The sequence below is a fragment of the Cherax quadricarinatus genome, chromosome 11 (genome assembly GCF_038502225.1).
Source record: "Cherax quadricarinatus isolate ZL_2023a chromosome 11, ASM3850222v1, whole genome shotgun sequence".
NCBI lineage: Eukaryota > Metazoa > Arthropoda > Malacostraca > Decapoda > Parastacidae > Cherax > Cherax quadricarinatus.
Window position 1 is genome coordinate 15314167 of NC_091302.1, and position 9487 is coordinate 15323653.

The 9487-nt window shown below is 40.9% G+C and overlaps 1 non-coding gene across 1 annotated transcript; it reads right to left on the minus strand.

Annotated features, from left to right (window-relative positions):
• Positions 1-2188: 2188 nt before the first annotated feature.
• Positions 2189-2260, minus strand: TRNAW-CCA (transfer RNA tryptophan (anticodon CCA)). Its single transcript has one exon. It is a non-coding gene; the product is annotated as a tRNA-Trp (tRNA).
• Positions 2261-9487: the final 7227 nt, after the last annotated feature.

Sequence of the window (9487 nt, forward strand, 5' to 3'; positions counted from 1 at the left end):
TGGGACCCATAGCCTCAGAGAAGTGGATAAAAAGGCTTCAAGGAAGAATACAGGGTTTCTTCCTGAAGCCATTTGAATATTCCACTTCCCCTACCACCCCATCTTTTCATTCTTTTTTACCAATAGGTTTATTTTATTACATAATGTTGTACAAAAGATTTAAGAGATACATAGTTGATGTAAAAATGGCATATACAGTGCATGAGGTGTACATGAGATACATGTCTAGTACATATTGTTACGTGTTTGTCACTGATTATAAAGTGAAAATCTCATCCAGCTCCTCAGAGCTGGGGCGCGTGCACAAGATACAACAGGCATTACCCCTCTGAACAGCAGCGCTGAGTCACTGGAACAGAAAACTAGCTGCCCTGGGATCCCTAGCTACCCTGACAAATCTTTTACCTAGCTCCTTAAGGAAAATTGATGCACTCTTTCCCTATGTGCCAAGGGTCTCCGAGACTATGGGAACAAACATATAATGATGGGTAAGTTCGCCGTATTTTCAAGACTTTTGGGACTCTATGAAACTGGCAGCTGCTTCTCCTTCTTCCCTGATGTATTGGAGCTAGGTATCAGCCCAGGAAGATGCACATGTGTAATCCGACACCTGCGTGCCGACTGTCCAAGCTTGAGGGGTGATACCATCTGGATGCTTTTGGCTGCATCAGATCTGCATAGTTGGGGTGGCTCTCTTACACACACACACACACACACACACACACACACACACACACACACACACACACACACACACACACACACACACACACACACACACACACACACACACATATATATATATATATATATATATATATATATTTATATATATATATATATATATATATATATATATATATATATATATATATATATATATATATAATTTATATATATGCAATACGATCTCAGTAACCAGGTGATATCATAATATGCAAAACAACCACTGTGAATGAAAAGAGATATTCCAAGCGCTTTCGTGACTTCTCACATTGTCAAGGAACTATAAAGGACAAAACATCAAAGGAAGGAATATACAGGGCCAAGACTACACCTCACCATCACGTCACCACACAATAGCTACACCTCACACACGCGTGACGACACTCTGTAGCGCTGTTTTATATATATATATATATATATATATATATATATATATATATATATATATATATATATATATATATATATATATATATATATATATATATATATATATATATATATATATATATATATATATATATATATATATATAATCAGTGCATTCATATGCAAAAAGTGTACGTACATACAAGCAAACATATACTTACACACACACACACACACACACACACACTATACAGATATTTAACACACAACGATTCATACACAAATGTATACATGCACATTTTTAAATACTCACATATACATATCAACATGCATAAGTATACATATTCACACACATTCATCCAAAAATCATTCTTGCATATATTCTTATACATACGAACACATGAATGCATGTTTACACATTTCGCTTCATTAGTGTTTTTTTGACCATCTCATAATAATCTTGGATCACGATGCAACAGATATACATCTAGTTTATAGAGTAAATGATGTACTTCTCCTCCTCTAAGTTGTAAACTTTAAATATTAAAAAATGTTGAGATATTGGAAATGAAGGGATGAGTGGGTGAAGGTCAGGAGTGATTTTGTGATAGTAACAAAGAGGAATGGTTTGGAAAATGGAAGGGAAGACGATGAAAGGGATAGAGGGGAAGAACGGGTGAGGAGGAGAAACATAAAGATGAGAGAAAGTAACAGTGATGTTATTATCATTTCAACACTTTGTAATGGAGAATTTATTTCCACTTTTAGAAGCAATTTTTAGAATTATAATATAAAAAATAAATATGATTGTGACAAAAGAATGTCGGCGCACTTGACTTGGAGAGGGAAAGGAAACGCAACATTTTCTATAGCCCAATTGACAACTTTTGTTTTTCCCACTAATATACGATACGTTTTTTAACGTACCAGGTGAGGCCCAGTGAGTGAGTGAGGGATTTAGTGAGAACCAGTCAGTAGCTGAGTAAACAAGTGGTGAAAGGATCTATTACTTAATTATATATCCCTGTGAGTAGCTATTGCAGCATCTGGGACGATGTCGACTCATACATGCTCTGTACTCCGAGAAAACGGATGACCCCGGAGTGACTCGAACACCCAGCCTTCTGATCTGGAGTCAGACGCGCTACCATTGCGCCACGGGGCCACGGCACACATTGCTTCATGCCTAGAAATTGAACTCCATAGCTTTTGAGTGTAAGGTAAAGGCTCTAACGACAGAGATGCATGTATTGGTTATTGTGTATGTAAATTATCCTCACTACCTCATCTATTTGATATCCTCCCATTCTTTTTCCTCAGCTTCTACCTATGCTTCCCTGCCCTTGCTTTCTACCGATCATGCGTTTTATTTATTTTTTTTTTTTGCCAACAAAGTACACCTTTCACTTGTTATATATTGTCATGAATGACTCCTCGCTTAGGTTTCTGGACGCTAGTCCAGTAGAAGTTATTCAGCTGACATGCACCTTAGGCTGTTTGCTCTGTACAATGATCATCCTGCGGACCTTCTCCTTGTGAAGGGTTTGAAGGCCTTTAGTCCGGGGCTGTAATCCGCTTGTGTTAGACCAGACCCGCAGACTGTCTTGGTCCATTTGTAGTGTTTCCTGATCCTAACTTTTTAGCATTTTCATCTCCAGCATCTGACAACTGGGACAACTCTGGTTCTATACCTTCTCTTACGTCGTTCACGCATACAAGAAATAGTGCCTGTCCTGGAACTGATCCCTGTGGAGCCTCATTCGTCATAAGCGCCCATTCCGACATTTCTCCTCAAATAAGCACACATTGCTTTATTATTTGTTAAATATCCCTTGATCCATTGCAGTGCCTCCCCTGTGGAAGGCACTGCCTGCTCGTTTATTATAGTATAGTGTGGAAAGATATTTTGCAATCCAAAAATTTATAATCTACCCATCCCTCTGTTTCTTCCCTCACATCTGGTATTTTGTCGTAAAACTCCGGTAGGTTTGTGACACATGATTTAGCATACACAAAGCCGCGTTGGTTGTTGTTTATGATCCCACTCCTCTCCAGGTGATTCAACACTCTTATCCAGATTACCGCCACCATGAGCTTGCCTACTATGTATATCACTCACACTGGATTATAGTTTAATGCTGATTGTCTGAACTCTTGAATACTGGTATTACAACAGGTAGTTGCAGTATGCTGAATGACTTTTTGGAGAATGTGCGTTTGTACTCAACTAATTTTACTCATCTAATTGTGGTTGCAGGGGTCGAGTGTGTGTGTGTGTGTGTGTGTGTGTGTGTACTCTCTAATTGTGGTTGCAGGGGTCGAGACTCGGCTCCTGTATGTGTGCAAGTGTGTGTGTGTACTCACCTATTTGTACTCACCTATTTGTGGTTGCAGGGGTCGAGTCATAGCTCCTGGCCCCACCTCTTCACTGATTGCTATTGGGCCCTCTCTCTCCCTGCTCCATGAACTTTATCAAACTTCGTCTTAAAACTACGTATGATTCCTGCCTCCACTACGTCACTTTCTAGGCTATTTCACTGCCTGACAACTCTATGACTGAAGAAATACTTACTAACATCCCTTTGACTCACCTGAGTCTTCAACTTCCAATTGTGACCCCTTGTTTCTGTGTCCCATCTCTGGAACATCCTGTCTTTTTCTACCTGCCTGCTCCTCTTATTTCTGGCCCAGTGCCTTGTGTTTCAGGTACTGTGTTGAATACTTTCCTGCATTTCAAGAATATGCAGTCCACTAATGCTTCTCTCCTACCTTTCTCCTGACACCTTCTGATAGTTCTTAGGAAGGTTTACGAGACAGGAGTCAATATCTCTAAACACATTTTTGTTGCTGTTCATGAAACCGTTTCCTTGAATTTGCTGTACCACTCCCCTAATTATCCTTGTCATTATGATACATGGTATGCATATCAGTGAGAGCCGTCTACAGTTTAATATATAGCGTCTGTCTCCTTTCTTATATACTGTATATTGATTCTACATTCGCTGTCTTCCGCATATCTGGCAATTGCCCCGTTTTCATTGAATAGTTGTAAATTTCTGCTGTCGGTTCGGTAAGCTCTTCTGGTCTCCCCCCGCCCTCTCTGTCTCTCTCTCACACAGATATCATGGAAACACATTGTTACGTTCTCTCTATCTCTTTCGCAGATGCCACAGGGATACATTGTCAACTTCCATTGTCTTCATGGACTCCAGCTCACTCAGTTTCTTAACCCCTTTCCCTGTTATCGAAGAGAAAACGAACCCTCCGTTGCACTTTCTGGCTCTAGTGGTGTCCCGGAATCCGCTAAGAACACCTCTTCAAATAGTTTGTTCAGCACAGCACAGCGACACCATCCACCCAACATAGCACCTCCTCACCCTAACACAGCACCACTCACCCAGCATAGTAACATTTCACACAGCCGAGCACCACTTCACCCAGCACAGCACCATCTCACTGGGTGTACTGCAAAACGGAATAAAAGTCTACTAAACACAGCATGACTCTACCTTGCACAGCACCACTTCAAGTACATCGCCGCTGGTCCAAGCACGGCACCAGTTCAAGCACAGCACCACTTCAAGAACAGAACTACCTCACCAAGCACAGCTCCAATCTACCAAGTACCGTACAACTGCACGTGCAAGCTGTAAGACAGTTTACTACGTCACCAAGCTATACGACTATTCACTGTGTCTCCAGGCTCTACTACCATTCACAGGGACACCAAGCTGTACGACCAGTCTTGTGTCACCAAGCTGTATGGCCATTCTTGTGTCACCAAGCTGTACGGCCATTCTTGTGTCACCAAGCTGTACGGCCATTCTTGTGTCACCAAGCTGTACGACCATTCTTGTGTTACCAAGCAGTACGACCATTCTTGTCACCAAGCTGTACGACCATTCCTGTGTCACCAAGCTGTACAATCATTCCTGCGTCACCAAACTGTACGACCATTCCTGTATCACCAAGCTGTACTACCATTCTTGTGTCACCAAGCAGTACGACCATTCCTGTTTCACCAAGCAGTACGACCATTCCTGTGTCACCAAACTGTACGACCATTCCTGCGTCACCAAGCTGTACAATCATTCCTGCGTCACCAAACTGTACGACCATTCCTGTGTCACCAAGCTGTACGACCATTCCTGTGTCACCAAGCTGTACGACCATTCCTGTGTCACCAAGCTGTACGACCATTCCTGTGTCACAAAGCTGTACGACCATTCCTGTGTCACCAAGCTGTACGACCTTTCCTGTGTCACCAAGCTGTACGACCATTCCTGTGTCACCAAGCTGTACGACCATTCCTGTGTCACCAAGCTGTACGACCATTCCTGTGTCACCAAGCTGTACGACCATTCCTGTGTCACCAAGCTGTACGACCATTCCTGTATAACAAAGCTGTACGACCATTCCTGTGTCTCCAAGTTATGTTTCCATGATCTGTGTCTCCAAGTTATGTTTCCATGATCTGTGTCACCAAGCTTCACTTCAGAGCAGCATCTTACCATGCTACGCCTTCCTGAACTTTACCCCCAGGCTACCTACGCCTCTATATTCTTCCGGCTTTTCCTCGTCTGACTTATTCATTCCACATAAATTTTTACTCCGGACCTTCTAGTGGGGGTCTGCCGGAATGCTTTCACCTACTTCTTGATGCATACCGGAGTAAAAGTGTGTCGAGAGTGATGCATAAGACATTCAGTGTAGCACGACTAGCCACTCCCGCCACTAGCCCGACGTATCGCAGAGGCACAGAGAGCGTGCTAATTGTGAGTCAAGTAAGAGCATATCCATGTGATATGTCTCATTATCTCGGTCTCTTCGTGGTAAGTATTAAAAAATTTATGTCGTGGGAGACCGGGAAGCTTGTTTTTGATGCTTGTCAGGCACACATGCACACTTCAGTGAATCTCTTGGTTATTATTAATTTTAAAGTTCTTAGGCGAATTGTAACACTAGTGTAAGTAAACAACAGCATAAGCAGATGAAGGTAGACGGTACTGGGACACCAGAAATATGAAAGGAAGAACACAGGTGCCTAAACTTCGGTCATATTTATCGGATATGCTTCAGTCTTGGGGCCTCGGTCACTCCAAATAATACGAGATACACACACACACACACACACACACACACACACACACACACACACACACACTGTGAAAGAATACTGAAATTCCAAGCGCTTTCGTGACTTCTCACATTATCAAGGAACTATTGACTTTAATCTTGTCATTAGTGTGTGGAGGTCTCTTTGAAGAAGTGTCTTTTGTAGGATATCCTTGGCTCACGGAAAAATTCTACATGTAGAGATTTCTCCTTGATAACGTGAGAAGTCACGAAAGCGCTTCGAATTTCACTATTCTTTCACAGTGATTTTTTTCAAAAATATATATGTCGTGCCGAATATGTAAAACTGGTCAATTAGCAAGAATTCCATTAAAATTAAGCCCTTTCTAAAATTTTCTCTTGTAAGTTTAAAGATATATTTTTTTCATTGATGTTGATGTAAAAATTTATAATTTTGCACCAAAAGAATCTTAGAAAACTTACCTAAAATTATTATAAAAAGCATAATTTATTTTAGCCTAATCCAACTAAATATATTTTAGATACGTTTACAATAATTTAATACTAAACAAACAGAATGAAATATGTTGTTTTCGTTAGGTTCAGAATGATTTTGGCGAAATAATTGCATACACAAATTTTCACTTGTACTATACGGCAAGAAGAGCGTTGCTATTTAAGCCAAGATCGTAAGTTCTGCCTGTTCGGCAAGGTATATATATATATATATATATATATATATATATATATATATATATATATATATATATATATATATATATATATATATATGTTGTTAGGTAAGACACATATGCAACAGTTAGGTATCTTTATTTCGAAACGTTTCGCCTACACAGTAGGCTTCTTCAGTCGAGTACAGAAAAGTTGATAGAAGAAGAAGATACTTGAAGACGATGTAATCAGTCCATCACCCTTAAAGTTTTGAGGTGGTCAGTCCCTCAGTCTGGAGAAGAGCATTGTTCCATAGTATGAAACAATATGTTTCATACTATGGAACAATGCTCTTCTCCAGACTGAGGGACTGACCACCTCAAAACTTTAAGGGTGATGGACTGATTACATCGTCTTCAAGTATCTTCTTCTTCTATCAACTTTTCTGTACTCGACTGAAGAAGCCTACTGTGTAGGCGAAACGTTTCGAAATAAAGATACCTAACTGTTGCATATGTGTCTTACCTAACAACCTGTCGGTATTTTATACCATTTTAACGTTCAATATATATATATATATATATATATATATATATATTTTTTTTTTTTATTATCACACCGGCCGATTCCCACCAAGGCAGGGTGGCCCGAAAAAGAAAAACTTTCACCATCATTCACTCCATCACTGTCTTGCCAGAAGGGTGCTTTACACTACAGTTTTTAAACTGCAACATTAACACCCCTCCTTCAGAGTGCAGGCACTGTACTTCCCATCTCCAGGACTCAAGTCCGGCCTGCCGGTTTCCCTGAATCCCTTCATAAATGTTACTTTGCTCACACTCCAACAGCACGTCAAGTATTAAAAACCATTTGTCTCCATTCACTCCTATCAAACACGCTCACGCATGCCTGCTGGAAGTCCAAGCCCCTCGCACACAAAACCTCCTTTACCCCCTCCCTCCACCCCTTCCTAGGCCGACCCCTACCCCGCCTTCCTTCCACTACAGACTGATACACTCTTGAAGTCATTCTGTTTCGCTCCATTCTCTCTACATGTCCGAACCACCTCAACAACCCTTCCTCAGCCCTCTGGACAACAGTTTTGGTAATCCCGCACCTCCTCCTAACTTCCAAACTACGAATTCTCTGCATTATATTCACACCACACATTGCCCTCAGACATGACATCTCCACTGCCTCCAGCCTTCTCCTCGCTGCAACATTCATCACCCACGCTTCACACCCATATAAGAGCGTTGGTAAAACTATACTCTCATACATTCCCCTCTTTGCCTCCAAGGACAAAGTTCTTTGTCTCCACAGACTCCTAAGTGCACCACTCACTCTTTTTCCCTCGTCAATTCTATGATTCACCTCATCTTTCATAGACCCATCCGCTGACACGTCCACTCCCAAATATCTGAATACATTCACCTCCTCCATACTCTCTCCCTCCAATCTGATATTCAATCTTTCATCACCTAATCTTTTTGTTATCCTCATAACCTTACTCTTTCCTGTATTCACCTTTAATTTTCTTCTTTTGCACACCCTACCAAATTCATCCACCAATCTCTGCAACTTCTCTTCAGAATCTCCCAAGAGCACAGTGTCATCAGCAAAGAGCAGCTGTGACAACTCCCACTTTGTGTGTGATTCTTTATCTTTTAACTCCACGCCTCTTGCCAAGACCCTCGCATTTACTTCTCTTACAACCCCATCTATAAATATATTAAACAACCACGGTGACATCACACATCCTTGTCTAAGCCCTACTTTTACTGGGAAAAAAATTCCTTCTTTCCTACATACTCTAACTTGAGCCTCACTATCCTCGTAAAAACTCTTCACTGCTTTCAGTAACCTACCTCCTACACCATACACTTGCAACATCTGCCACATTGCCCCCCTATCCACCCTGTCATATGCCTTTTCCAAATCCATAAATGCCACAAAGACCTCTTTAGCCTTATCTAAATACTGTTCACTTATATGTTTCACTGTAAACACCTGGTCCACACACCCCCTACCTTTCCTAAAGCCTCCTTGTTCATCTGCTATCCTATTCTCCGTCTTACTCTTAATTCTTTCAATTATAACTCTACCATACACTTTACCAGGTACACTCAACAGACTTATCCCCCTATAATTTTTGCACTCTCTTTTATCCCCTTTGCCTTTATACAAAGGAACTATGCATGCTCTCTGCCAATCCCTAGGTACCTTACCCTCTTCCATACATTTATTAAATAATTGCACCAACCACTCCAAAACTATATCCCCACCTGCTTTTAACATTTCTATCTTTATCCCATCAATCCCGGCTGCCTTACCCCCTTTCATTTTGCCTACTGCCTCACGAACTTCCCCCACACTCACAACTGGCTCTTCCTCACTCCTACAAGATGTTATTCCTCCTTGCCCTATACACGAAATCACAGCTTCCCTATCTTCATCAACATTTAACAATTCCTCAAAATATTCCTTCCATCTTCCCAATACCTCTAACTCTCCATTTAATAACTCTCCTCTCCTATTTTTAACTGACAAATCCATTTGTTCTCTAGGCTTTCTTAACTTGTTAATCTCACTCCAAAACTTTTTCTTATTTTCAACAAAATTTGTTGATAACATCTCACCCACT